Genomic DNA, 27,402 nt, shown 5'->3' with positions numbered 1-27,402 from the left:
CTGAACTTTTTAACGAATCCCGTCTGTGCCTGCAGACAAAATCTTGGAATTTGTTTTGTTTCTCAGTGCATGCGTTGGAAGCCATTCTAAAAAGGAGAGGACATAATTGAAAACAAAGAGGTAATTTTTGACTAATGATGCATAGACTGTCTAAGCAAAGTCAATTTGCAAATAAGAACGTGAGAGACTCAGCTGAATTCGAGTCAGCGGCGATAACCACTGCGTGATTTCAACAATGGTTTCCAATGTTCACTTAAAATTATGACATTGCTTCTCCCTAAAGCTTCCCTGAGGGCTAAAGAGTCATTGTCACCATGACCTTGACAGGAAGACTCTTGACTTTAAAACCTATTGACCATTCGCATTACACTTTACAAGCCCTTCTCAGAATGTCTTAGCAGGAGAAGGGCACTTAATCATAGCGCGCCCTCCGCTCCTGACCCACCAGACGGGACTGGGCGCAGCTCCCTTCGCATGGAGCTTTCAGAATGATCACTTTTCCCTCAGCCCCTCTCCCTAAAGTAAAATCAGTAAACGGTGAGATGGTTTTCCTGGATGAGACTTGATTGTTTAATACAATAAGATGCCAGATACTTCTCCTGATAGAAAACTCTTTTTTTTTTTTTTTTCTTTCGAAAGTAGTTTCTCTCAAAATCCTTTGCGTGGCATGTTCTATCCAGCATGCCTTTCAAAGCAAATTGTGTCATCTGCTGACCTGGGGAAGTCGGGAAACATCTGTCTTAGATGTTTGTAGCAGCCACTCCGCGTATTTACAGCCTGCGTAAACTCTGCCGTGTTTGCCGCTTTTTGAGTGATGTCTCTGAACACGCTGGTAGTGAGTGGTTTGTGCAGTGCATGTTAGGGAAACCTCGTGTGTAAGAACCTTCTGGAACATGAAATTGATCCATAATAAACCCATTCCTAAAGTCGCACTAAATATCTGAAACCATACAGGAAAGCTCCTGGAGCTGTGTTGAATGGCCCACTTCAGAAGTCAGGTGATTCTTCTGTAAAGGGCTGCTGTGGAGTGAGCACTTGCTAGCTCGTTGAGTCTAGAGAACTCACACACAACAGGTACTGTTCTTATCATGAACCAGATGAGAAGAAAGGTTCAGAGAGGTTAAGTAACTCGCTCAAAGCCACACAACAGCAAAGCAATAGAACCAGAATTTAAAAAAAAAAAATTTTCGTTATAGTTGATTTACAACGTTCTATCAATTCCTGCTGTACAGCAAAGTGACCCCATCATGCATGTATACACACTCTTCTCGCATTATCTTCCATCATGTTCTACCACAAGTGATCAGATAGAGTTCCCTCTGCTGTACAACAGGACCTCATTGCTTATAAATGGAATAGTTTGCATCTATTAACCACTCCCTCTCCTTCCCTCTTGCTCTCCATGTCTGAGTATGTTTCTGCAGAACCAGACTTTTTAATGTGAGCTCAAAGCCCAAGACAGTAAGGTTATTGAACCCTCCCACTGGAGCAGAGTCTCCCTCATTCTAGACAATGGCCCTTCCTCCAGGAGCACTCATGGAACACAAACCAGACTGGAGCCCTCATGGGTGTCCAGGCAAAGCTGAGTTTGGACGCTGCCACGTCCTCCCACAACCGGTTGATCCCCAGCAGGAACCTCGCTTAGCTCTTTCCCAGTGAGAAACAAGGAAAGAAACTGGTCTCTGGGAGTTCCTGTTGTGGCTCAGCAGTAATGAACCCAGCTAGTATCCTTGAGGATGTGGGTTCCATCCCTGGCCTCGCTCAGTGGGTTAAGGATCTGGTGTTGCCATGAGCTGTGTAGGTCGCAGATACAGCTTGGATCCCACATTGCTGTGGCTGTGGTGTAGGCTGGCAGCTGGAGCTCTGATTCAGTCCCTAACCTGGGCACTTCCATATGCTGCAGGTGCGCCTCCCCCTTAAGCCCCCTCCCCCCAAAAAAGAAAAAAAATCAGCAAACCCAGGCTGCAAGTGGGGCCTGGAGATCTCAGTGCACACCCTGGCTCAGGCCCTGCTGAAAACTGCTGCGTCCTTTACCGCTCATGGTATTTATGCCAGTGTTTGTATCCCCAGTCTTCTGAGCAGGAGATGCTGAGCCCAGCACCCTCCATCATGCTGTTCTGGGCACTGCTGGGAAGGCGTTTCCCCCTCTGTCCCTCCTGGGTTCTTATGGCTGGTCTTATAAGTAAATCGACATAGAGAGGTGAACAGGATTTAATTGGTACATAGGGAGGTCTCAGACATAGCCAAGGCAGGCAGCTTTGCTACTTTTCAGACAAGGTAACAATACATTTGTGAGGAATGGATAGGACAAAGGCATTTAGGCTTGGGTGCTTAAGTAATGAAGATGCTAAACAGAGATTGTGCTTGGGGTAAAAAACTAAAGAAGTAACAGGTTTGTTTGTCAGATTTCTCAGCCCTGTGGCAATAAGAATGTTTTTCCCAGAAGTTTCTATTGTGGCTCAGGGGGTTAAGAACCTGACTGGTATCCATGAGGATGAGAGTTCAAGAAAAAAAAAAAAAAAGGAAGAAATGACAGATCTTTTGGAAATGAGTTGCCTGGATTAAATGATGCCTAATTAATAGCAAAGGACTCTCATAGGAATTAAACCTTCTTCTTCTGAGGTCTTTTGGTGGTTCTGCCTATTTTGTGTGTTGACCACAGGCTTCCAAGGTGAGCTTTTCTTTGAAGCAGAACTTCAGACCGGTTGTCTCAAGAACAAGCAGTCATTACTTTAGCCTTCATGTCTTCTTCTTCTTTTTTTTTTTTTTTTTTTTTTCTTTTTAGGGCCAGACCTGCCACATATGGAAGTTTCTAGGCTAGGGGTCGAATCAGAGCTGCAGCCTAGACCACAACCATAGACACGATGGGTCCCAGCTGCATCTGCAACCCACACCACAGCTCACGGCAACACTGGATCCTTAACCCACTGAGGCCGGGGATCAAACCCACATTCTCAAGGAGACTAGGTCAGGTTCTCAACCCACTGAGCCGCAAGGGGACCTCCCATTTCTTCTCTTTGGCAAATGGAAACGATACTCCCTCCTCACCAGGGGACTCCAGGGTCTAGTCAGTGACTTGCATCAGTAATCCTAAAGGGGACTTAGGAGCAGTAGGGGTGGGCTTTCGTTTGCCCTGGAGATGACACTTTTGCCATAAAAATCTCTTAGAAACCATCACTATGAATGATGTGCTGATTGAAGATACTGGTGACAAGGATAATTCTCTAATTATGCTTTGTACTTCTCATCTCCTTGGAATCTCAGAAGGATTCCTACATGCCCCTCCTCAAAATAGATCCATTAGTTATCTTAAGATAAAAAGGCGGGGAGTTCCCATCGTGGCGCAGTGGTTAACGAATCCGACTAGGAACCATGAGGTTGCAGGTTCGGTCCCTGCCCTTGCTCAGTGGGTTAAGGATCCGGTGTTGCCGTGAGCTGTGGTGTAGGTTGCAGACGCGGCTCGGATCCCGAGTTGCTGTGGCTCTGGCGTAGGTTGGTGGCTACAGCTCCGATTCAACCCCTAGCCTGGGAACCTCCATATGCCGCGGAAGCGGCCCAAGAGATAGCAACAACAACAACAACAACAAAGACAAAAGACAAAAAAAAAAAAAAAAAGATAAAAAGGCTACTGATGAAGCGCTAGATGTTGAGGCCTGCAGGGGAGAGAGCCAGAGACACTTCGCTCCATTCACTGTCTTTTTCCCAGAAGACACCCTTTGTCTTATAACCCTCTCGATGGAGGGTTACATATCAGGTCTTCAAGAGAGCCTGGCGATGTACCTGCAGGATTAGGAGGGTAAGGGTTCTCACCTGGGTAGGTTCACTTGCTCTGGGGGTGGGGCGGGGAGGCCACCCTGCCCCCATGAGTGCCAAGAAGCTCCAAGGAGGCAGCCCAAAGGTTTCTGTCCCACTCAGCTCAAACACGTCCTCTGCTGGGCACATTTGGGAAGGACGAGTCATTGAACTTTGGCGCGCTCAACACCAAGAGCTTCTCTTTCAATTGTCCCCCCCTCCCCTTCTCCTTAGATTCTTCTCTTCTATTCCAGACAATTCATCTTCTTGGAGAAGCTGCTCTAACACCAGCAGAGAGGGCCCGTCCCTGGTTAGGCACAGGGATGGACATCAGAACCGACGGGGCACCTTCCCTCTTCTGCCGGTTGGGAATTGGGGGGCTGGGGGGAGTTGAGCTGAAAGTTTCTGCTGACTCAAATGACTGGACTGCTCTTTTGGAAGAACTTTGAGGCCCCTGAAAAGAAATCAGTCTGCAGAAAGAAAAGAATGAAAAGAGAAGCACAGAAAGAAGCAGAGACAAGAGCTTAAAGACCGGTAGGAAGAAGGAGGGAGAAGCTATGTGGCGAGACCTTGGGTTTAAACAGGGTTCTGTTAAGATTCCCTGTGTCCAGACTCAGGTCTGCCTTTCCTTGAGCGGGTTTGAGTGGGTTTCTGGAGTTTGCATAGTCTCTGAATAAGCCACCCTCCGGGTGCAGCCTCAGTCTGATAAAACACAGGCAACTAATAGGGGCCACAGACACAGCCTTGTGGCTGCGACTCCAGGTGAGAGTGTAACCCAGGCTGTGTGGCCCTATGGAGTAGGAGCCACACTTTGTGCAAGTAAGGCTCCATGGGCTGTAAGGAGCAAGAGAATCACTCCAATAGCATTTTTTAAAGGATATTTATAGCACATAGAAATAAGGAAGGCCGTAATTTTCACTGTCATGGAAGCTCGAGGGTACAGCAGCCCTACGGTCTCTGATAGGGACGGAGCAGGACAGTTACCCAGGTAGCTGCAGAAGTCCCACTAGGGGGACCGTAGATAGAGAGGGAAACTTAGGGAACTTTGGGAGACCACGGGAAGTTAATAATCACTCAACAAAGCCCTCAGAATGTTATGGAATGAAGCAGGCTTGCTTAACTATAAAACCATAAATAAAAGCACAAGATATGCTTCAGGTCATTAGGTAAGATCAAATGAGGCCTGCGTTCAAGTTCAACAAGATAACGATCCTCTGGACCAAGGACAGGAATTTAAGGGAAAGTTGACATCCCAAAGAAGGGGCCCTCATCATATAGAAACCTGAGAGGATTCAAAATATTTTAGCATCTCTTACCACCTTTCTGCTATTTGACTTCATAGGGTCCTGGCTGGACTTCATAGGGCCAAATACTCTTACCTGATATACAGGGGGAGCTAGTGATGTCAGCCTGATGTTTACTCGAAGAATGAAGAAATGAGCAGTCTTTTCCCCCTCCCTGCATGCCTCCTCGCCTGCATGCTAGCATCTTTCACAAGTGTCTTATCTTAATACATCTACTTCTTAATTACCACTGTGTCTCTCACTGAATTCCTGCTGCACTGAGACACAAAGAACCTGAACCTCCGTAAGTCCAGACACCAGGCGAGTGACTCTAATAACCTGAGTTTAGGTTCCAACCTGGGTTCATGCGGCGGGGTTCCCGTCCTGGATATGGGTTCAAGTCCAAATCTAGGTTATGGCTGGGTTCAAGTCAGAGGTGTTTTGGTTTCATCTCTACTGATAACTTCCTGACCCAGAAGAAGTTGTGTCCTTAGAATGGGGTTTCTGCGGAGTTCCCATCGTGGCCCAGTGATTAACGAATCCAACGAGGAAGCATAAGGTTTCGGGTTTGATCCCTGGCCTTGCTCAGCGGGTTAAGGATCCAGTGTTGCCTTGAGCTATGGTATAGGTTGCAGACACCGCTCGGATCCTGCGTTGCTGTGGCTGTGGTGTAGGCCAGCGGTTACAGCTCCAATTCGACCCCTAGCCTGGGAACCTCCATATGCCACAAGTGTGGCCCTAGAAAAGACAAAAAAAAAAAAAAAAGAATGGGGTTTCTGTGGATCCTCCTTTAGATGCCATGTTTCTGCATCTGTGCTCCAGTCTTTCCTTCTAATCCTAATTTATTCATTCTCTTCCTTCCAATATTAATGGACTTTCTCCCCATAATTCCCAGAAAGTTCCCCAGAAAGTCTCCACTGAATCAAGTCACTTTGTTCCTGCTTGGGTACAGCATTGGCCCTGCACTCAAAAGACCATTGACCATCCTGAGATGGGCTCCCCTTAAGCCTGATGCCCATTCCTGGCCTAACAAACTCATCTGTATCCAGAAAATAGCCACCTGCGCCTCTGTCTCAGTATAGTGCTGGGAGGGGCAGTTTCTATCAGAAGGATCTGATAGTGTCAGCCACACAGAATAGCACAGTATTTTTACTTTAATTTTTTTTCCTTTTTTCTAGGATGCACCTGTGACATATAGAGGTTCCCAGGCTAGGGATTGAATCGGAGCTGTAGCTTCCAGTCTACACCACTGCCACGGCAACACTGGATCTGAGCCGTGCCTGCAACCTATACCACATCATGGCAACGCCAGATCCCTAATCTGCTGAGTTGGGCCAGGGATTGTACCTGCATCTGCATGGATACTAGTCGAGTTCATAACCCCTTGAGCCAAAAATGGGACTCCCATCATCACAGTGTTTTTATACCCTAGCTTGTAGAAGTCAACTTTGTTAAGAAAAGTTATCTGAAACTTGGATGTGAAAATAGGAAGGCTTGCCCAACAGGACCTTAGAGACTTTTTAATTCCCTAGGGCAGTGGACTTTTGCCTGCCTATTGAAGGGGTGTAGAATTTGCCACTTCGTAAGATGCCTCTTGGGTATAAGAATTACTTTAGGCTGATTAATTTTTAAGAAATAGCAGGAATTCCTATTGTGGCTCAGCAGGTAACCAACCTCACTAGCATCCATGAGGATGTGGGTTCGACCCCTGGCCTTGCTCAGTGGGTTAAAGATCCGGCATTGCCGTGAGCTGCGGTGTAGGTTAGCAGTCCAGCTCCGATTGGACCCCTAGCCTGGGAACTTCCATATATCATGAGTGTGGTCCTGAAAAAGACAAAAAAGACAAAAAAAAAAAAAGAAATAGCAGATAGAGAAGATGCTCTGGAAACTGAGTGGAAGTTATCCTTTTGTAAGAGGCATTTACAGTGACAGGGTCAGTCTCCACCTGTAAGGTTGTCTCTCTCTCTCTACCAAGTAGAGAAGGATGAGTAAAGCTCTGGAAGCTCTCAATTCAACATAAATCTGCATAAACACCCTTACCCTTGTTTCCTGTGCTTTCAGATAGCCTCTCATAACTGGCTTTCCCATCCTCGGGCACCTTCTTTTGTCTTTCACTGGAGATGGCATTTAAGGTGGTGACTTGGGCCATTTCAGGGAGTTATTTGGTTTTCTTGGGTATCCCCCATGTACATAGGAGGTATACATTCTATTAACCTCTGTTTGTTTTCCTTTTGTTAGTCTCAGCGAAGAACCTAGAAGAGTGAAGGGAAAATTCTTTTTCCTCCCCTACACTGTTTATTATTGATTGGGGCCCAGACTCTGGGAAGTTACATTTTAATTTTATTCTGGTAGAGATGCAAATGATTGCTTTTTTCTTTTTTCTTTATTTTTATTTTTCTTTATTTATTTTTAGGGCTACACCTGTGGCATATGGAAGTTCCCAGGCTAGGGGTTGAATCGGAGCTGCACCTGCTGGCCACAGGCACAGCAACACCAGATCCAAGTTGCATCAGTGACCCGCGCCACAGCTCACGGCAATGCTGGATCCTTAACCCACTGAACGAGGCCAGGAATCAAACCTACCTCCTCATGAATACTAGTCAGGTTCACTTCTGCTGAGCCACAGTGGGAACTCCCCCAAATGATTTCTTTCCTTTAAAAAGACTTTATTGCTCTGTAAGACATTTACCAATTTGATCTCTAGCAAACTTATTTCATCATGCCACTCGTGATGGTCTGAGTCTTTGTTCTTCAGATTCTCCTTTGAAATCGCTTTATCCTCCTCTGATCATCCCTTTATGAAGTAAATAAATCTTGGATACATATCCACTCTGTGCTTATATGATAATCATGTTTGAATTTTTTGAAAGTTAAACTTTGACAATGCAACCCAACAGGCTGGGGAAAGGTCTCTGAGAATGGCCAGATCAGCCACCTGCTCAGCAGTAAAGAAGACAGAATCAGAGCTTTTCTCTGTCCTGGCTAACTTGAGGTTCATTCCCAGGCAGACGTGTCCGGGACCAGGGCCTGGTGTGGGGATGGGCAGGGCTCCATGGCTGAGAGACCCGTGATGAGAAGGGCTGGGATCCACAGTAGGGGAGGCAGAGCGGGCAGGATGAGGGTGACTAGAAGAATGAAGCTTTTCACTAAATTCGAAAAACTAAGGCAGAATTTCGGGGAAAAGAGGGGAACTTCACACAACAAGCAGAGACGAACTGGGAACAGCCCTTATCCGATAAACTCTGACTAGAGGCCTAGAGGCCAATGCTCACATCTTGACTAATGTTCGGAAATGTACTTAATATTAGTAATAATATTACAAATAATCTCAATAAGTAATTAGGTCCTACGTCTTTTTTTTTTTTTTTTTTTTTTTTTTTTTTTTTTATAGCTGAACCTGCAGCATGTGGAAGTTCCTGGGCTAGGGGTCAAGTTGTTTGGAGCTGCAGCTGAGGTCGACACCACAGCCATGGCAACACCAAATCGGAGATGCAACTGCAGGCTACACAATCTGCTTGCGGTAATGCCGGATCCTTAACTCACTTGAGAGAGGCCAGGGATCAAACATGCATCCTCATAGACACGATGTTGGGTTCCTAACCCCTGAGCCACAACAGGAACTCCTAGGTCCTGTGTTTTGATTGGCTAATAGCACTAGCAGCCTTACGTGTAGTATTGCTGGCCTTTACTCCAGTTCTGCTAATCAGTAATATGATGAAGAAAGAGACTTGAAGAAAGTAAATAACTTATCCATGTTTTTCGCTCACTTAGAATTCCTGCAGAAAGAATTTAAGCCAAAGTTTATCTAATCCCACAGTCCATGTACTCGCCCTTTCTTCCTCCCCCTCTCTTTCCTCCCTCTCTGTCTCAGATATTTATTGAGTTCCTACCATGTGCCAGTCACTGGCTACAGCCAGAAACCAAAGACCTTTCTCTCAGGGAGTTTACACTCCAATGGGAGGGACGTAGAAAATAATATTTAAAAAATAGGATTTCCTGTTGTGACTCAGGGCGTTACAAACCCGACTAGTATCCATGAGGATGTGGGTTCAGTCCTTGGCCTCAATCCGTGGGTTAAGGATTCAGTATTATCATGAGCTGTGGTCTAGGTCACAGATGCAGCTTAGCTCCCTCGTTGCTGTGGCTGTGGTGTAGGCCAGAAGATGCAGCTTCGATTCGACCCCTAGCCTGGGAACTTCCATAGGCTGCAGATGTGGCCCTAAAAAAGCAAAAAAAAAAAAACAAAAAAAAAAAAACAAAAAAAAAACCCTGCAAAACAGCAAACAAACAAAATCCCTGTGATATCAGGGACGGTGAAGAAAACACAGCTGCCATATTTCTTTTTGACGCCCATCAGCCATGCATACTCCCCGACTCCCTCCCCTCATCCTCATGCAGTGCATCCCTCTGGCCTGGAGAGTCGGGAGGGCTTCACAGAAACACCTGCAGTCTCTTTGTCTCAGGGCCTTTGGCAGAGAGAAGCAGACAGGGTGCCAGACAAAGCTGCTGGAAGCCGTGGTGCTGGTGGCAGCCAAAAGCTCACTCATGATTCCAAAGGCAGCGTGTGCAAGGTCGAATCCCTGATCCTGGAAGGGAAACCAGATGGCTGCTCCTTGGGGGTCAGAACCCACCCTTCACCTCTCTGGGAGACACCGGCACAGCTCCAGAGGCGTGCCCTGTGACTGCGGAGCCTCGAAAGTGTTCATCCCGCTGACGGAACTGGTCACAATTGTTGCCAAGTTAAAATTCAGCAATGAGGTCCTGCTGTGCAGCACAGGGAACTCGATCCAAACACTTGGGATAGAACATGATGGAAGATGAAGCGAGAAAAACAATGTGTATATATTTATGGCTGCGTCACTTTGCTGTACGGCAGAAATTGACAGAGCATGGTAAATCAACTACAATCAAAGAATTAAAAAAAAGAAAAAGAGAATTCATGCTGAGAAATCAGCATTGATATTATTAAGTCAGGATCTCAGGGGACAGGACCTGACAGTAAGTGAAATGGGTGTCGGCCCTGAATAACCTGTGGTTGGTTGGGAAGAACACGTTCCTCTCTGCCCCCAGGTTCTGCCCTCTGGTCGAAGAATTAAACCGACAGAAGACATTGGGAGTTCCCGTCACGGCTCAGCGGTAACGAACCTGACTAGTATCCATGAGGACGCGGGTTCAATCCCTGGCCTTGCTCAGTGGGTTAAAGATCCAGCGTTGCCTTGAGCTATGGTGTAGGTTGCAAATCCCTCGTTGCTGTGGCTGTGGTGTAGGCTGGCAGCTGCAGCTCCCATTCAAGCCCTGACATGGAAACTTCCATATACTACAGGTACAGAGATGTGCCATCCTCTCATGCCCCCCAAAAAGAAAGGCCTGTGCATTCAGGTGGAAGGCTGCCTGCAGAGGGGGAGGGGACGAGAGCAGGACCAGATGGACTGCGAGCCGTGCGAGGCCTTGAAGAGTCCCTGCTGGGGGAGCCCTTGTTGTGCATTTCTTCAGGGTCTGACTTGCTGAGGCTATGGTCTGTGTCCAGACATCTTGGACAACAGAGGCCAGCTTCTATGTTGCGTTCCTGTTTCTTAGTGTCCGCCTGCCTCCGGGTGGCCTCCCCTGGTCCAGCTCCATCTCCTCATGTTGCAAGGAGGGGGTTACAGCTGGTCATGGATTCGGTGAGGGGGCCAGTTACCTTGGGCAGCTATTTCTCAGCCTCTGGTGACACTGATAACTGTGGCTCTGTGTACTCTCAAACCTGATGACACATTGAGATCACCTGGAGAGATTAAAAAGTAACCCAGATGACCAGGCTGAACCCAGACTGATGAAATCCAAATCTCAGGGGGATGGAAGCTATGCCAGTTCATCCACTGGCCCGTTCATGTGGGATAGAGACAGTTCCATGGGAACTGGCTGGAAAGCCTTTGCCTGGCTCCTCCAGGACCAAGCTGGTTCCTTAGAGCTGACTGGTATGAGGCCTGCTGGCTGTTGAGTTATGAGCTCTTTGAGATATTTGAATTGTTTAGCCTGTTTGAATTGCTAGCTGTTTGGAGCTGTAAACTATTGGAGCTGTTTGAAAATTGTTCTTTTACGCTAGGGAAAATCCTATGAGAAATGAGATCCCAGTTATCTAAATATTTTGAGGCTACCCCCCCCCCACTCCCGCATAGGGACTCCAGCTGGATTTTATGTTTAAAAACTGATCCTTCCTCGTGTGTATTTCTCACGAAATGAACTGACCTGACCAAAGGCAATTTAGAAAATCAGTGACCATTCTGGGGAATTTTTGAAACTCCCAAACTTCATTTTCTGAAAGCTGAATCAGACTACAGTAACTCAAAGTTTTCCAGAAAAAATATGGACTCCCTCTTTTGACTGGTATTTCGAGGCTACCACACATTAGCCAGAGCTTCAGATTGCCTCTTTCTGTAAGATAAGATTTTAATTTTAATTTAATTTATTTTTTTCTTTTGACAGCCACATCCTCAGCATATGGAAGTTCCCAGGCTAGGGGTCAGATCGGAGTGGCAGCCATGGCCTACACCACAGCCACAGCAGCACCAGAGCTGAGCTGCATCTGCGACCTACACTGCAGATTGCAGCAACACCAAATCTTAACCCACCGAGCGAGGCCAGGGATGGAACCCACATCCTCACAAAGACGACATCAGGTCCTTCATCCACTGAGCCACAATGAGAACTCTAAGATTTTAAGATTGAGCCAAAGAATCATTAAAGAGAGCTCACGTGGTTCCTGAAGCCCAGGCTCTTTTTTTCCTGAGTTCTCTGTCTCAGGTTTCACTCCAGTACCATTTCCAACCTGCCTCTCCTGTACCCTCAGCTCCCTCATTCTAACTTTCTCACTAGACTGTTCTTTCTCTCTCAAGCTCTCCCCATTCCCTTTCCTCTGAACTTACCAAAACCCGTCCCTTTAAAATGTAGCCTTCTGTGGAGTTCCTGTCGTGACTCAGAGGAAACAAATCTGGCTAGCATCCGTGAGGACGCAGGTTCGATCCCTGGCCTCGCTCTATGGGTTAAGGATCCAGCGTTGCTGTGGCTGTGGTGTAGGCCGGCGGCTGCAGCTCTGATTAGACCCCTAGCTTGGGAACCTCTATATGCCGTGGGTATGGTCCTAAAAAAACAACAAAACAAAACAAAACAAGAATTAAAATTTAGTCTTCTTAGAATCCAGGAGGCTAAGCCCTTAATTTCTTATAGTGTCTGGACTAAAGCTGAATTTTGAGCCATCTTCAAAAATGTTCCCAAAGTAAGCAAAGATCCTTACAGATGTAATAATTGAAATCTAACTTAGTTAACATTTTGGGGAGTTCCCGCTATGGCTCAGTGGGTTACAAACCTAACTAGTATCCATGAGGATGTGGGTTTGATCCCTGGCCTCGCTCAGTGGGTTAAGGATCCAGCACTGCCTTGAGCTGTAGTGTAGGTCGCAGACACGGATCGGATCTGGCGTTGCTGTGGCTGTGGTATAGGCCGGCAGCTGTAGCTCTGATTGGACCCCTAGCCTGGAAACTTCTGTATGCCACAGGTGCAGCCCTAAAAGCCCCCCCCCCAATTATTTATCTAAATTTCATATATTTATTCAAACTTAACCCGGTTTCTCTGACTCACATCAACTAATTCGTATTGTCGTTGGTGAAGGCCAGGGTGTTGTTGAAGGAATACCACTAATTGGGATGGTTTCAGTGGAGAATTTTGAAATGTCTCTAGAATTACAACCGGGAGACCAGCCTGCTAACTTGTGGTATGATGAGTCTCAGGCAATCGCTAGGTGAATCCATCAAGCAATTACTAGAGTTTTTTCAAGGCCTCTTGATTGAAACCGAATTCCTATTTGCATGCAAAAATCTGATGAAACTCTTCGTGACTATTATAATCGATTTGATTATTTTTAAGAAAATTCTGGACTTCCTTAAGATGTTGATTCTGTCAGGGTAGCTTTTAACTCTATGTTTATTAATGAACTGAACTGGGACCCCACCCTTCTGGTAAAAAACAACCAGGATGGAAAGGGAAACAATACCTACTCTAGCTTTACCTAATCTAGCAATCTAGCTCTCTCCTTCTCTAGATAAGTCACCTCAAAGAGACACCACCAAAATTCTTTATCTCCAACTACAGCCATTGAAAGTCCCTAAACAGAAGCAAAGCCTTTTTGTTTCCTGCTATCTTTTTTTTTTTTTTTGTCTTTTTAGGGCCCCATCCGTGGCATATAGAGGTTCTCAGGCCAGGGGTCAAATTGGAGCTGCAGCTGCTGGGCTACACCCCAGCCACAGCAACACCAGATCCTTAACCCACTGAGCAAGGCCAGGGATTGAACTTGCATCCTCTTGGATGCTAGTCAGATGTGTTTCCACTGAGCCCCAACGGGAACGCCTGCTTTCTGCTATCATTGTAAAAAGCCACAGCATACTGGAAAAGAGATTGTTATAAATCGAAGCCCTCTACCAGCCTTTCCAGCATGCGCACAATCCTCAGTGATGGGCTTTTCCCAATCCTCCTTCTTACTCTTTTTGGAGAAACATTTCCTCCGAAAGGGGGTGCATCTCTTCCGGTCCTAATTAGCATCAGAACCACATTCTCGGTGCTCAGTCCCACTACCAGAAAGCAGCCCTTACCTTGGAGTAACAAAATGGTTCAAACAGCGGAGGATCTCTGATGAACATCCGGAGACTCCTGACTCTGAACCTCCTCCCCTTTGTTTGGGAACCCCCCTCTTTGAGAGATCTGACCCCTTTCTCCTTAGTTCCTTTGCCCTATTCATTTACCAGGCTGAGACTTCTTAAAGTATCAGGTCGGAATTTCTTTCTCCCCAAAGGAGAAATAATTCTAGAATTTGAGAGCCGTCACCGAAGTTCACCCGTTCACCCACCGGGTGAATGTCATGACCCTTTGGACATCTTTTATTTGTTATTGACATCACTCATTTTTCCCTTTTTGAATCAGCTCCCGTTTCCTTATGGGTCAGATCTCCCACTGATGTTGGCAAAGATGACACAGCATGCTTCCCATCAGGATTCCAACAGATTCCTCAAAAGCTTCTCCCAGAATGAATGGATATCCTATAAGGAAAGAAATCCTTGGAGGCATAAAGCCCTTGACAGAATATTACACGATGCAAGGCCTCATTTCCTTTGTACTAATGCCTGAATTACATTCTATCAGTGAGACAACCTGAAGGATGAGGGTGGAGGTGTGCCCAGGACCTCCAAGCAAAAAATGACACTGTAACTTGACGCCCTGTTGTTTCCGATCCTCTTACGTGGCTAACACCCCTCTGGAAGCAAATTCTTTATTGGAATTGATGTATGCAGTGCATTTCGTACTATTCCAGTTGGCTAGTATTCTTGCCAATACCTTTTTGCCTACACAAAAGAAGAAAACAATTCGCCTGGATCGTAATGCCTCAGGGTTTCTGAGTCCATCTGATTTCTCACAAATCCTGAAGGCTGATCTGCATGATATACATACAGTTCCCTGGGGATTCTACTTTGTTGCAGTAGTGGATAATTTGCTTTGCTTCTTACTCTTCTTAAGCTTCCTCGAGAAAGACAGCATCCATTTACTAAAGCTTTTAGACATAAAGGCACATAAACTTGGCAAAGAAAAATTACCGTTTGGCCAAACCCAGGTTTAATATGTAGGGTATCCGGCGCAGATCCCGTATTGCTGTGGCTGTGGTGTAGGGTGGCAGCTGTAGCTCCGATTGAACCCCTAGCCTGGGAACCTCCATATGCTTTGGGTGCAGCCCTAAAAAGCAATAATAATATAATAAATATTTTGGGTATTTGATATAGAACAAGTGCTATATACTTAAATTCAGATAGACTTCATGGTGTCCTAAGTTTTCCCAATCCTAAAACTAAGTGCCAGTTGTAAGGTTTTCTTGGGCCAGTTGGTGATGGTTGAAACTGGATTCCAAATTTCTCTCTTATGGCCACAACTTTGTATGTTTTACTCAACGTTAATAACCCTGACCCAGATTTATGGGGAGAACCAGACAACATAGACTTGAGAGCTTTAAAGGAGAATCTGATGAACCTGCCCACCTGCCCTTGGTATCGCAATTACCAGATTCCCTTTTCCTTTTTCTATGTGGAAAGGAAGAGGGGGCCCTTGGGGTACTCACGTAAAACATGGGGACCCCCACAAACACATACGGTATTGCAGTCTGCAGCTGGACCCTGTGGCACTGGGATACCCTCCCTTGCCTTAGAGACATTGCAGCCACTGAGAAAATTGTTATGGGATCCCCTTTAACCCTTTGTGTACCTCCTGCAGCAGAAGCTCTGCTAAAGTCTCAGCACACTCCGCATCTCTCTCCCAGCTGCCTCACCTCCTATGAAGTCCTTTGTCAGCTGCCCCTTACATAACACTTTTATGTTGTAATTCTTGGCCAAAATATTCTTCTCCTCCTCATCACTGATGAAGTACCTCACAACTGCTTAATGCTGAGGGACCACCTTCTAATTCCTCATAACGATCTACAGGAAATCCCATGGGGTGCTATTGACTTCTGGGGGTTCCCTGATAGTTCTTATTTAAAAGGCGACAGTGGCAAATGCTGTTCTGGATATGCTCTGACAACTTCCTTGGATGTTCTTCAGGCAGCATTTTTACCAATGGCTGTTTAGTCCAATAGGCTGAATTATATGCTCTTAACACATGCTTGTACTTTAGCCAAGGACAAAGCTGCCAATATTTATACTCGTGGTAGAAGTGCTTTTGAAGTAGTTCATGATTTTGAAACGTTGTTGAAGCCATGTGGCTTTCTTACTTCCAATGGACATAAAATAAAAAATAGCCGCTATGTTTAAGAATTACTGAACGCAGTGCTTTAACTTGCCACTTGAGCTATTATTAATCCGGTGACATTGCAATCTTGACTCTCTGAAAGTTACGGGAAATCATCCTGCTGACATTTCAGCAAACAGCAGCCAAAACGGTGTCATCATCCAAAAGGGATATTTCCCCAAAAGATAATTTAGAAAACCTGGCTAGAGAGGCCCAATATTTGACCTCAGAAAACAAAAACGAAAACAAAAAAGCAAGATTGGAAATTCAATAATTTTTGGTTGGATGAAAAGAGCAAGTTCTGGCTTGAATCAAATAGCAACTCAGTCCTATCAGAGACTTTCTAGAATTCCCACTCCTCACCCCTGAACATACATTAAATCGTCAGTTTCATGACAAAATGATAGTCTTCATGACTCCTCTTGGTGGGGAAGCATGAACAAGGCTGAAAAAGTGCCTAACTCACTGGTTCCATTTCTCCAAAGTACAACCCAGGGACGTCTTGTTTTCTCTGCTTCTGGGCATTTTCAACTGTCCGGACCACTCAAGTTCTGGCAAACAGATTTCATATAACTTCCTCCATCCCATGTTTTAGTCATGTGTGTCTTCATACTGGACTGAAGCCTTCTCTTGTAGACAGGCTGTTGCCTCTTCTGTGGCCAAAGTCCTTTTGGAAATGAGTATCACTATCTGGAGAATGCCTCTCAAACTTCAGAGTGATTGAGGCACCCATTTTATGGGCCAGGGGATTGCACAAGTCTGTACTGTTTGGCCAGTTTTACAACATTCCTACTGGGCTTCCCACCCTCAATCCTCTAGTTTAGTCAGACACACTAATAGCAGGTGTGTCTGACTAAACAAGACTCTATTGGCAAAATTTCCAGAGACCTTTCAAACACGTTGTCATTGGAAATCTCAGATGAACCCCTTCTGGAACTCGTGAACTCTCATCCGTTGAGATAGTCGCAGGACAGCCAATGAATGCACTTGCCTCTGATGCTTAAGAGGCTTAATTGCTTCTATTAAAATAACCATGTTTCGGTAGAGCCATCTTCTCACAGTTCACTCTCAGGAGAAGAAGACCTCAGGCATTACACCTTGCAACCTGGAGATTTTGTCTACTAGGAAAGACACCTCCAGAAGCACTCTCTTCAACCTCAGTGGAAACACCCCTATCCAACACTTGTGCCATCCAACTCCAAGGAATAGTCTCTTGGATTCACATGATGTACAGAGAAAGCACAGACATGACCTGAACGTAAAGATTCCCTGGAATTGAAGCAGACAATCTCTGATGAGACAGATTTCCCAGGATGTCTCGTCCAGAACTTTGTTGCCAGTCCTTTGATGATGACCTGATGCTTAAGATGATCTGTCTGTCAAGATAATTTTGATAACGTATGTACTTTAGATAAAAAGGACCTGAGAGCTCTCCCTCATACACCTCCTTATTTCTTGAATATGGCCTCAGTAGGTTTCCAATCTGTGTACCGTCCCCCTAACAAGAGACACTACACCCATGGCAGTTATAGCTGACATTTAGAAACAGAAAGCCACTGAAACAAGAAAACCTGCCTTTTCTGAAAGCGATGTTTTCAGAGAAAGATTTTGATCAAAGGGGGAAATGTCATAACATTTAATAAACAGAAACCTCCATTACACAGAATTAGGAGACCAGAAACGGGAGCGCTCACACTCTATGACATCGGTAGACCCTTGTAAGAAGAAAGCCTCCTCTTCTTTCCTGGCGAGAACTCAGTGAATGAAAAGCCATTGTGTCTTTGTCTGCTATAATCCCTCCCAACTTCCTTTTACGCTCTGTAAGAGAGTTCTTTCCTTGCTGTGCAGGCGCTTGTACATGGCTCACAATGGTTGCAGACCATAATTGCAATTCTCTGCTCTTCCCAAGTAAACTCATTTTTTTTTTTTTTTTAAAGCTGGAGAAATAACTGGCAATCTGCTTGTTTTAGGACAATAGCTCCTAAACGTCACTCTCAAATTCTTGCCACAAGGGCCCATTCATCTTTCAAGCCAGCAGAAAATTTTCTCTTGAACTTCTCTCATGTTTCACATCACAAGATTCCCTGGTCTCTGACCTCTCGGCTCCCATTTAAAGTACTCTTGTGATTAGGTCAGACCCACTTGGGATGATTCGTCTTTTTCCATATGTTTTACCGTAATATAATCCTGGGTTGAGACATAGGTTCCATTCACGATCAAAAAAGAAGGGAATAATTATATAAGGATCATTGAAGTAAATCATCTTGGAATTCTGCTTACCACACAAATATTAATCAGTAATCCACTAACTAAATCCTCTCTTAGTGCCCTTGGACTTTGGGTGTATTTGTGGCCACAAGTCTTTTCGATTCTCTCCTGATATATTTATAGTTTTTTTGTGTGCATAAGTGTGTCCCTTTTTCTGGGAAGAAGGTCCATCATTTTTCATTTCATTCTCAAGCATTCTGGAAGTGTTCTCTCATCACAGACATCTGTACGAGGTGAATTAAATCAGAGTCATTGGGGATGAAATTCTAGTGGTGTCCTAGGTGGAAATTCTAATGTGTTCTAAAGTGGTATCCTGAGTGTTCTAAAGGGACCCTGGGCTCGGAAGAAATTTCTTTGGTTTTTACTTCATTACCAGTGTATCTTAAACATAAGAGCTTCGAGAAATCGCTCAACTTCTCTGGGCCTCATTTGCAACGAGGGGTATTAATTCATAGTAAGTCTTGTTTCTCACAATTGCTAGGAGGATTAAAAGTATATCAGAGTGGTTTGCAAACGGAATTGTTAGCGTTTTCCAATTGTCTTAGTGTGAAAAGATTCTAAGTGAGTAGGAGACAGAATTTTGAGTGAAAAAGAAGGCAAAAGTTCACATCCATCAAAGTTCAGTATTAAATACTTTGTACTTTCCAGAGTCTTCTGGAAAGTAAATTGTCATATTCTTTCTGGAAAGGAATTTTGTGATATATGTCAGGAGGGTAAAAAATATCCAAGCCTAATTCATCCTAGGCTAACATTTCTAGGGATTTCTTTTAAGGATTTAATTAAAAACATGTACAAAGATTATGGTAGTAGAAACTTGGAAACCGTCTAAATATTTAACAATAAGGGATTGTTTAATGATAAATGAGATATTATTTAAGCATTCACTTCTTTGCCTTTAAATATCTGGAGTTCCCGTCATGGCACAGCGGAAATGAATCCGACTAGGAACCATAAGGTTGAGGGTTTGATCCCTGGCCCCGCTCAGTACGTTCAGGATCCGGCATTGCGCTGAGCTGTGGTGTAGGTCGAAGAGGTAGCACTGATTTGACCTCTAGCCTGAGAACCTGCATGTGCTGTGGGTGCGGCCTTAAAAAGCAAAAATTAAAAAATAAATAAATATCTGACATGAATTATGCTTACAGTAAGTAGTATAAAGGGCCATTTATTAAAATGGCTTATATGATGTGTTTGTCCTTTTTAAAGAATTCTGGAAGGATTTACCCCAAAATATTGACAGTGATGCAGGGGATGAAACTTTTGGAAGTATTATTATTTCTATCGTATGTTGAGCTTGTGTTATTTTTTGTATTTTCCATTGAAAAAGAACATGGTATTCAGGTAGGTCTGTGAAGTCCTCCGGGTTGTGAAGCACTGGGGTGACCTCCAACCCTACTGAGAGCAGAATCCGTTTCTTTTATCCCCAGGGGTGAGCAGGAGCCCAAGTGGGGCTCATCCCAATGCCAGGGGCTGACTCGGAGTGATACAGTACTTATCTACCCTTCTCCCAAAGGCTGGCCATCCTGCCTTTCCCCTATTTTCCATCCCTCAGCCAGGCCAGGATTTTTTGAGCAGAATGAGTCAATGCAACCTCCAGCTTGAAGACTGTCCCTCCTCGAGCTGGGTCCTCTGCATCCAGGCTTCCTGTTGACCTCGACCCTCTGTGCCCATTCTCCTTGTCACAGCTAGGAGGCTGACCTTTCTTGAGACCTGCCGGAGGCCAGCTCTGGCGGTCAGGGAGTGTACACTTTTTCCCGATAGGAGAAGGACACGTGTCGGCAAATGTACATACGGAGACAGCCTCTTTGTCCCTTCTTTCAGGGCGCTGGACTGCTCAAATTTTATTGGCATAAGTGGTTGATTATATAGACAGTTTTTCACTACAGATTACATCACAGTGTTAAAAGTACATTGGTTAACTATTACATGGTATAGCTGCTATACATCATGTTCTAAGATCTTTATCTTAACTAAACTTAGTGGGTACAATTTAGGGGCAATTAGGTACAACATATTTTAAGATCTTTGTCTTAACTAAATTTAGTGAGTACAATTTAAGGGCAATTAGGTACAATACATCATGTGGAAAGGAGGAGACTCAGTACAAATCATCCCATGGCCAGCCAGTCTCCACAAGTCGAAGAGGTCACAGACATAACAAATCTTGTTTTTAGACTAGTGCTTATCTTTAAAGTGTTATGGCAGGGAGACAGTGTAAGAAAATATAAACCAACTTAACTAGCTATCACTTAAAAGCTTTTATAACTCATAGCTAGGTGTCTTTTGGTCATGAATAATATATGTCTAACTTCTGTGAACCTCATTAAAGTCCTAACTCTAAAGTTTACTGTATAACTAGTAAGTAGCTAAACACTATGTTTTAATTAAGTTGGATTTAAATAGGGGAAAGTCCTTCAGGATGAAATTCTTATTATATTATTGTTGTAACTTTGTTAAATCACAAATGACCACAGGAAAATAAGAATGGAAAATAAGAATAATAAGTAAATAATCAGGAAAGACTGAGGAAAACTGAGTACAAGTGAATAACAGAAAAGACTAAGTCATCCATGGAACAGTCCCCCTCAGCAACACAAAATGGAAATTATTTTCCGGGAAATTTAGTTTTCCACCTATGTCAGCGGGCAAGCCTTATTGTCTTCTGGGGCCTGTCCTTGGAATTGTGCCCTGCAGGCAGGCATCCCCTTGTTTAGGAACCTGCCCTCGGAATTGCACCTTTCAGGCAGGCCCCTTTTTCTGATTAGGAGCCTGCCCTCGGAATTGCACCGTTCAAGCAAGCTCCCTTCCTCGGCTCCTTGTATCTTCTCGGCTCCCTGCAGAGACCCAGCTGAAGTAGGGTGTGGTCTGGCAGGGGACCCAGGTCCCAGCTACCAGAGGCTATAGTTGTGTTGCATTGCACATGCAGTGGAGACACTCCGAGTTTGGGTTTCCTAATCTCTAGCTGCCAGACAGGTGGGTGGGTAGAAGCAGCTTAGGTGGATCCATGGAAGCGCTTGCAGACGTGGATGTTTTCTGCTCACACCATCGCATTGGCTTCTCCAACCTCGTGCGATGGTCCAGCTCTGAAATTGTGGCTCATGACCTGCGGGCTCACCGTGTGCTGTGAGTCACCAGCAGAGCTGCGGCTGCCGTGATCGTATCTGCAGTCCTGCTCTAAGCTCTGGCCTCATGCTATTCTTCTTCCCTTCACGGTGCTTGCCACTGCCTCACCCCAGGATCAGAACCCTGTCCTTTAACTCCCAGCCCGGAAAATGTAATGTTTCTCCACGTGTGTTCCCTGCATCATCTGCCCCCAGTTTGCCTAGATCCTGGTTAAGAGCCAGATCCCTGAGTCAAATTCCAGACTTATGGATCAGAATTGCCCACAGGAATGGCTGGGAATCTCTGCAGTTATTAAGTTCCACATGTGATTCTTCTGCACATTCACATTTGGACACCACTGATCCAGGTCTTGGGTATTGAACCTCTCAGATCCTGCCTCTCTATTTGCTTCTATGGCTCTCTTGGAATCTGGTGTTGGATACTCCCTATTTCTAGGTCTCTGATACTTACTTTGTACTTACCTTGTACTTCCATGTATGATTAGTGTACTTTTACTTACAAATGAACAAACCTCAATCCAACATAGTTTAAGCAAAAAGAAAGTTTATGGTAGAAGTTCAGCAATATATTGCTTTCAGGCATGGCTTGATCCAGGAGCATACACTCTGTTTGTCTCCTCACTTGGCTACACTTTCTTCTCCGTGGGTTTCCTTCTTAGAAAGGATTGATCCTGTGCTCACAGAATGGCTGCAGGGGTTCTAGATCTTATACCCTATCAGATTCAAGCCTGGTAGAAAATTTAAATTCAGAATTCTCATCAAAGTCTTACAGACTTTCTCTTGCCCTGAGATGGTCCCCTGTGCATCCCTGAGCCAGTCACTATTCAGAGGATGAGTGGTTCTACTTGAGCACAGTGTAGTGGTGATTAGCTTTCAAGAACCTAGACTAAGGTGAAATTTGGGGCGGGGGTTGCATTCTCGAATAAAAATGGAAGGCTTTTCTCAGAAGTATGGAAGCTAAGTGACTCCAGGCGGCAAATGTCCATGTATTCCTTTTTGAGAAGAATTTGGGCTCTTCTCTGAGACTGCTATGACTCGGACCCACAGCACTCTTGTCTGATGGCCTGAGGCTGGGGGTCAGATCCTGCCTCTGTGATAAGGCATCTGGCTTATGCAGCCCCCTTGGCTTCCTCACGCTGGGGTCCTGTCCCACTCGAGCCATATCAGCCCTGCCCCTCTGAGTGTCCAGCTGTTGTAACAGGCCAGTTTCCTTGAACTCCCTTTCATTATGACCTATCTCCAAACCCAGAAGCAAAACAGAAATTTTCTTTGAAATCCAGAGCAGGAAACATCAGCTGAATTCAGACATAACCGAGGGGGCGAGGGAACCTCTTTTATTAAAGCCCTTTCCCTCTGTCAGAGGTGATTTCACTCCATCTCTTAAAAGCTCAGAATAATTCGCCCCCCACCAGGCTGCACTCAAAGGGAATGGCTGGCAGGCAGGAAGCAGGGGGTTGATGGCCGGATGAGAGGCTGCTCTTTGTTCCCCAGGAGAGAGCTGCGGGTTGAGTCCCTTCCCCGCCCTGCAGTGGGGCTGCCTAGTGGCTGACCCTGGGATGAAACATAAAGAAAAGAATTAAGCAAAGAAAGAGCCTTGGCTGGGACAAGCCTTTGTTCTCTAGGCCACAGCCGGAGCTGGGACAGCCCCAGGCAGCCTGAAGCCGAGGTACTGTGAGCTTTTTGGCTTCAGGAGGGGAACCCTACGGGAGTCAACCATCTGCATTTCACTGCGAGGTGGGGAGGTTAGCTCCTCACCTTTCTCCCCTTTATTTGGGCTGAGACAGATTTCCAGGGAGAGATATCCACAGGACATGGAATTAGACTAGACAAAACCAAAGCTTCGAAACCTTAATCCAGGGCAAACCCCTCTGGAGAGTCTGATGGGCCAGGAAACGGGCTGAGGCTGTCCTTGCCAGGCCCGGGCAGAGCTAACGTGTGAGAGAGAGTGGCACCCCTGATCCCGCCCGTGCTGGGCTTTAACCCTTTTTCCAGGGGGCAGCCGTGGAGGCCGCGCTCCAGAATCTGCTGATGTTTTCCGTGTGTCCAGGGAAGGGTCTGTCAGGGCCTGAAACATTGGATGTTTCAATTAACCATTGTGCCGGACTGAGAGTGAAGAAGGCAAAATATGGATGCTTCCCCCTTAACTTTAGGGCGTAAAGGGACTTGGTTCGTTTGTTTGTTTTTGTTTGTTGGTTTCTTCTTAGGTTTATATAATGTACCTTTAAAAATTATTTTATTTTTTATTTACCGCCTGTGTTTCCTCGTTGATTTTTTTTCTCTGGATGATCGGTCCATTGCTGTAAGTGGGGTGTTAAAGTCCCCCACCATGATCGTGTTCTTGTCGATTTCTCCTTTTAAGGTTGTTAGCAGCTACCTTAAGTATTGCGGTGCCCCTGGCTTGGATGCAGACGTTTTCACAATTGCTGCATCTTCCTGGGTTGATCCTTTGATCGTTATGGAATGACCTTCTTTGTCTCTTGTAACCTTCTTTATTTTAAAGTCTGTTTTGTCTGACAGGAGTACTGCTACTCCAGCTTCCTTTTGATTTCGGGTCGCATGGAATAACTTCTTCCATCCTCTCCCTGAAGTGAGTCTCTTGTAGACAACACATACGTGGGTCTTGTTTTTGTATCTTTTCAGCCAGTCTATGTCTTTTGGTCAGAGTGAGCATTTAGTCCATTTATATTTAAAGTAATTACTGATATGTATGTTCCTATTACCATTTTGTTAATTGTTTTGGATTTGGTTTTGTTGGTCTTTTTTCTGTTTTTTTTATACACTTTTTGATGATAATCATTCTGAGTGGCGCAAGGTGATACCTCATGGTCGTTTTGACTTGCATTTCTCCAATAACTGGTGATGTTGAGCATCTTTCCATGTGCCTGTTGGCCAGCTGTATGTCTTCTTTGGATAAATGTCTATTTAGGTCCACTTCCCATGTTTCGATTGGGTTGTTTGGTTTTTTGGATTTTTTTTTATATATTGAGTTGTATTAGCTCTTGGTATATTTTTGAAATTAAGTCCTGGTTCACAGGACCTAAAAGGACTTGTTACCAACAGCTGATAGTTTGGTGACTGTCACTCTCGGATGGAGGAAGTGGGGAGGTGATCAAGGCTGGACTGGAATCTCTTAAGTCAGGAGATTTTGCCCAGGGACTTGTGCAGTGGGAGCAGCAGGCACATTGGGAGAATGGGACTTTCAACTCTGAGATCTGGGCATTTCTAGTCTTCCCTGGGTGGGAGCATCTAGCCCCAGTGGAAGGAGCAGTTCAGCAGGAATGGAAGTGTGGGCAGTCAGAGGGAGGAGGGGTTCACAGCTCTTCCGGCTGGCCTGCTTTGACCCACACTGGGGTTGGTGTCTGATGCTGCCCAGGAACTGTGGGCAGTGCCTTTGATCGCACCCAGGTCTGACATGTAGGGCCATAGATTTGCTTTTTATATTCACATCTCTTTGGCGACTGAAAAATGTAGGAATATCAATGAGGAATATCTAATAGAGCTGCCTTTGGTTTTCTCGCCAGAGAACCAGTATTGGTTGTGAACAATAGGACCACGTCTGGGAATGCAGAAATATGAATTTTTCAAGGAATATTGGACTCTTATAAAAGCAACATATCAAATTATTGACTCAGTTATTTAAAGTGCATTAGCAGATGATACCTATCAGACACAGACATCTGAGCGTCTAATCCAGTGAAAAGAGTCCATGTAGGGAGCATTCTGTTAAACTTCTTTGCATTTTTCTGTGCACACAGTATGTAATATGGGACCTGAGTATTATATTTTGTTTTGGTTTTGGTTTGCTGATGAGATGAGCAAAGGATTAAAATTGCATGTTTGCTTCCACTGACCTAATTTAGGAATAAATTTGTTTGCTCGAATGTATCATATGACTTCTTTTTTTTTAATCAATAGAATAAAGCGGATTTTATAAACCTAACTGAAAAAACTCCAGTGAGGCCAGGCCACAAGGATATTTCCACAAATGTCAGATCACTGTTGCTCTGTCCCTTCAACTGAGGGTGAAAAAGATTCAGATACCCTCAGAACCTCTTGTGTACTCAAATAGCGTTGCTTAGAAATGGACCAGCTCTTTGGCTTAAATATAACTGTCTTAAGATTTATACCTAGGACATCAAAAGCATGCAGATGGACATTTGAGTAATTAAGTCAGTCATCAAGATGTTTGGTTTACATCATGCAAAATAATCCTCTCTATTGAGATTTCAGAGAACTGAGCAGTTGAATGTCATGTCAGCACAGCCTTGATTGAATCCTTTTATTAAATCTTGTGAATTAAAAAGCCCCCAATTTGGTGAGTGCCCATTGTGGCTCAGTGAGTTACGAACCCGACTAGTATCCATGAGGATGCAGGTTTAATCCCTGGCCTCGCTCAGTGGGTTAAGGATCTGGCATTGCTGTGAGCTGTGGTGTAGGCTGAAGACACGGCTTGGATCTGGTGTTGCTATGGCCGTGGCGTAGGCTGACAGCTGCAGCTCTGATTCCACCCCGAGCTTGGGAACTTCCGTATCCCACAGGTATAGCCCTGAAAAAGCAAAAAGCAAAAACACCAAAAAGGCACCCCAATTTTGAAATATCTCAGGGAGTTGGTCTTCTTGTATTCCCCTGGGGACGTGGGGATGTGGGCCAAGAGAGCAAAGCCTGTTCTTAGGAAAATCTGCTAATTCTAACTCACAAAGGAAGGTAGGGAGAGAAGAGAGAATGGATTTCCATTTGTTGTCTCCAGGGCTATTTGCTTGTATTGCTTTGGGAAATGGAACGACACTGTATGTCTGGGTTATAGTTAATGGAATAAAGCATCATTTTACATCATATCTGTACCCATATAAAAATAACAAAGTGAGCCAGCTCCTTCTGGAAACATTCTCTGTCTGTCCCTGGAATCCTGCTTCCATTAATATATGTGGATTGTGTCTGACACTGCTTTATAGTGATGTGCCTGTCAACCCCGTTTTTATTAATACCTCCCTAGGCTTCCTCGTAGTTCCATAGGTTGATGAAAACAGTTTCACCAGTGATGCTATATATCCCATTGGATGTATCTTTAAAAAAACCAAACACTCTCTGCTGAACCGTAAGATGCTTCACAAGGTAGAGCCTGCTTGGAAGGACCTGTGAAACTGAGTTCAGATGATTCTAGAATAGTCCTGCATTCCAGGGCCAGATCTGTGCTGCCGAGTTAGTTCTTGCCTGCCCACATTTGTCGCTCTTTTTACTTTAGGACTTGGAGATGAATTTCTTTCTCGAGTCCTCAGTCCCAAGTTGTGAAAAAAGAATAAACTCCTCATCACCAACTTGAACCTGAAAGGAATGGCTGTGTCAAGTATTCATTATGTGCCAGCCTCTGTTGTCAGCATGCTACATGCTTTCATTCATGTCATCCTCATAGCAACCCCCAGGAGGTAGGTCAGGTCTGGTCGCTCTTCCTATTTTGCAGGGGAGGGAGGTGAGGTACTGAGAGGACAAGTCACTTGCCCCAAAGCACACGATCAAGACAAGAGCCCAGGCATCTACCAGAGCCCAGGCATCTACCAGAACCCATGCTCCTCACAAGCCCCTGCCCCTGCCTTCGTTATGGACAGTTGTTGATATGTGCCTGGTACCCCTGGAAACACAGAGCCAAAGATGCTATGAGTCACACTGCTATGTTATCTTTCTCTAGCTCCCTCAAATGGCAATTTCATTCATTTCAAGAACAAACAAATCAAAGGATCAATAAGTAACCCCTGGAGAGAGAGAGCCTCTCAAGCCCTCTACCCAGGGAACATCCGTATGCCACAAGCACGGCGCTAAAAAACCAAAAAAAAAAAAAAGAGGGAGGAGAAGAAGTGAGTCTCTTGCTGTCCAGGAACATGTATTTCAGACTGTATGAATGTGAGGAATAAGTTTCTATTGTGTTTGCGCTATTAAGGATTTGGGGGTTAATTTTTTGTTGTTGAAGCAGTCACACCTCTACTATGGCAATTACCTAAACTCAGAAGTTGAGGCCTATTTACAGCAGGTTGAAACCAACCGAACTAGTCAAGCCAGTCTGAAAAAAAAGTACTAACGGGTAATCCTGACTTCTTAGTCTATCAGACAATGAGCCAACTTGGGAGCTAACCTCACAGTATGTTCCT

The sequence above is a fragment of the Sus scrofa genome, chromosome 10 (genome assembly GCF_000003025.6).
Source record: "Sus scrofa isolate TJ Tabasco breed Duroc chromosome 10, Sscrofa11.1, whole genome shotgun sequence".
In the NCBI taxonomy this organism is placed as follows: domain Eukaryota; kingdom Metazoa; phylum Chordata; class Mammalia; order Artiodactyla; family Suidae; genus Sus; species Sus scrofa.
Note: the sequence above shows the minus strand (reverse complement) of the source record.